We start from the raw sequence: 3,708 nt of genomic DNA on the forward strand, positions 1-3,708 counted from the left end.
TGCTCCAGATAAAATGTTTTAAAAACATGATTTTCACTATACATATACACATGCATGTACACACGTATGACTACAAGTGATCAAATCTTAAATTTCTTTGCCATACTTTTCTGTACAATCCAGATTTTCTCTACTAATCATAACAGTATTATAATTTCACATACAATTACTACTCCCTACACCCCCAAACAAAAATCTATTGTATATAGACAAAAAGACCACAAAGGGTTTTGATTATTTAACAATATTGGAAAAGGCTACTTGAATTCATGCTCAACAAGCCCCATAATTTCATGTTAAATAGTAACTAAACTTTCAATGACACCTTATCTGTTTTTAAAAAAGAAACAAGTTCTGAAAATAGTGTATCTTATTGTTAAAAATTAGGCATAAGTACAATTATATTTGATTCTTAGACTTAACTAAGTATAAATACCAAGTATTGACTTATTGGCAGGAAAGAAATTATTCTGACAAACTGTATGACAGCAGGACATGACATCTTTCACATTTCCATATTTGAATTTCACAGCACAGAGGGAGGCCTTTCACAAAAATATTTTGAGGGTTTTATAAGTTTTTCCAAAGACTTCTCTTAATCCTTTGATAGTGAAATCATACTCATTTTTTGTTAACATCTTTATTGGAGTATAATTGCTTTACAATGGTGTGTTAGTTTCTGCTTTACAACAAAGTGAATCAGTTATACATATACATATGTTCCCATATCTCCTCCCTCTTGCGTCTCCCTCCCACCCTCCCTATCCCACCCCTCTAGGTGGTCACAAACCACCTAGCTGATCTCCCTGTGCCATGCGGCTGCTTCCCACTAGCTATCCACCCTACGTTTGGTAGTGTATATATGTCCATGCCACTCTCTCACTTCGTCACAGCTTACCCTTCCCCCTCCCAATATCCTCAAGTCCACGCTCTAGTAGGTCTGTGTTTTATTCCCAGCAAATTCTAAGATTATAAAACAGAGAGCCTTCCTGGAGGGTTGTGGAGAGTCCCAAAATGTGGCTGTGAGAACCGACTGTTTCTCATAGGTTACTATTGCTCCATGGGTGATGGAGAATTATACATATGTTGGTAAAGTACATCTTAAGCTGTATTTCATACACTTGTTTCTATAAGATCAAGAATATCTGCCCCCATGTTTGATTTCCGCCCCCTAAAGTACTACTGATGCTATAGCTTATTTCCCTTGTAGAACCTCCATGCATTTATGATGTCAAAGTCAACATGTCTTCAACATGTTGTTCTGGAGGTAGTAATCAGAACAATTAGATGAGAGAAATAAGAGGTGAGGAACAGATAAAATCACCACTATTTGTAAATGGTATGACTGTGTATCTGGAAATCCCCAGAGAATAAAATGAAAAAACTACTATAAACAATGAGAATTTGGTAACATGATTGGTCACAAAATATATGAAAATAAATGGGCTTTACTTAATAAAGAGGGAAAATAACCCTAAAACTCTTCTAAAAAGTTTCTAGTAAGATAGCCCAATGTCTATGAGTCTGACATATAGATATATGTAATGAAGCATGTGCTGATCTTAATGAATTTCATTCAAATTTATTTTACAAATCAAATCCAGACCAGACAGATGTTAAACCACAGAGACAACTACCTTTCTTTATCTCCTGGCATGGTAACCATGCTGTGTGTGTATACTGGGGGAGAAGGGGAGCCTACTTTGTGAATATTCTCAATTGCTGACAATGATTTTTGGCAAGAGAAGCAGTTTATCAAGTTATAATCTTCCTCCTCAGACCTACTGCTTTCCTTTGAACCTGGTGGTCTATAGTACACCAGAGATAAGCAGCATTCTTCATCTAAGGACACACTCATAACTGTCTCTTAAGACCAAAAGGAGAGGACAATTTTAGCATGAGTCACACCCAAGGACATGGGCTTATAGCCGTAAAATAGAGAAAGAAAAAAACAGAAATGGGAATACTTAAGTATTAATGAGATAACGAGTACAGCAAAACTTGTATTAAAGAGCCTATTTAAATATCAAGTGTTCTCATTTAAAGACTATTTTACCAGAAGATGACAGAAATTAGTACATAATAGGGAAGCATGAAACCAAATCAGTAATGTTTACCTAATAAAGATAGTTCTTACTGACAGTACTTACATTGTTATTTCTTGTCCCAAGCCTGCCATTTCACCTCTCTTTCTAAGTAACCCCCCATCTCCCAGACAGTCTCCTGCCTGCAGGATATGGTATTATATACTCCGTTATATATTTGGCTCTGTGGCATCAAGCAGCAGGTTAATAGAAATGTATCCATTTGCAAACCCAGGCTATCAGCTGGCTCATGAGGTCACTTCTTCAGTTATTTTAAGAAAGTGCATCTCAAAGTCATTTTTCCCTTTATCCTGGCTTCCTGGGAGTGTCTTTTTCTAGCCTCAGTTACATAGAGAAGGAAAAGGCTTAGTCCTCACACACAATATTTATATTTCTTCATACAAAGAAATAATAGCTTTCTCAGATGCATGAACAAAATAAACTCATACCACAGACTTTTGTAAGTCTTCCCCTTTCTTTTAATCCCATTAACAGTCTCCAAAAGGAGAGTTCTTTATATCCATGCCCAGCAGAGTGAGGAGATAATGAAATAAGAAGGCCAAATATCTCTAAATTAACAAAAAATGAAACTTTTTAAAAGATGTTTTATGTGCTAGAATTTCTGGATGGGAAATGTTTCAAAGCCCCAGGAAGAAGACAGTAGAGGCTAATATGAGAGGCAGGAGAAACGGAAGCTGCACCAAGGAAAGGTTACTTCCACAGGCAAAAACCTCATTAAGTTAAAAAATGGGCCCAGAGTGAAATTAATAAGTTCCAATTCAGAGTCAGATCTTCGCTTTTTAAAGTACTAACTATCAACTGTACAGAATTTGCCCCTATATCAAACAAGAGGCAAAAAGCACTTTCTACTACAAAAGTTTCAAGCTTGTACAGTTTAGAGATGAAGGACAATCTTTGCTTTTAAGTGCAGAGATAATGTGACTTCACTGAAAGAAGCAATTTTCCACCAGACTATTTTCATACTGCCCCAAATAACTAGTGCTAATAAAGGGATATTAATAAGGGGAAATGAGCTGTCTGGTACAGAAAGAGTTAAATGATTCCTTTCCAGAATTCAGCACTGTGCTCTCATTACCAGTTGGATTAATTACTGGTCCTGGAGAGTTTTGGAAACCCAAGCTACTCAATGAGCTTGTTAAGGAAGGTTTGTCTTTAATCCGCAGGGGAGACAATCAACAGGATCAGCAAAGGTAAAGCCTATCCTCTCCGGCTATCCTTTAATTGGGCTGCAACAAGCTTTCCCGGCCTCTCATTCTAATTTAGGGCTCTAGATGGGCTTCAAGTGCCCGGCGTGGTCAGTAAGACCACCTCAAACCAGCAGAGAGTAGAAAATAGCACTCCTTCCAGGGCACACTCAGCAAAGAAAAAATATATTAAATTCATGCCAGTGGCAATCAATAGTAAAGATTATGTGGAAACCACAATAAAGTAGGATAAAATAAAGTTATTATAATAAAAAATAATTATTAAGAAGAAAAATTTGAAAAAGAAGAAAAAAAGGTTCGGTCAGAAACCTAGGACAAATGGTGAAAGCAAAGCTATACAGAAAAAATTTCACACAGCACCACACACATACACACTCACAAAAAGAGAAAAAGGGGAA

This window comes from Physeter macrocephalus, chromosome 21, assembly GCF_002837175.3.
Source record: "Physeter macrocephalus isolate SW-GA chromosome 21, ASM283717v5, whole genome shotgun sequence".
NCBI classification, from domain to species: domain Eukaryota; kingdom Metazoa; phylum Chordata; class Mammalia; order Artiodactyla; family Physeteridae; genus Physeter; species Physeter macrocephalus.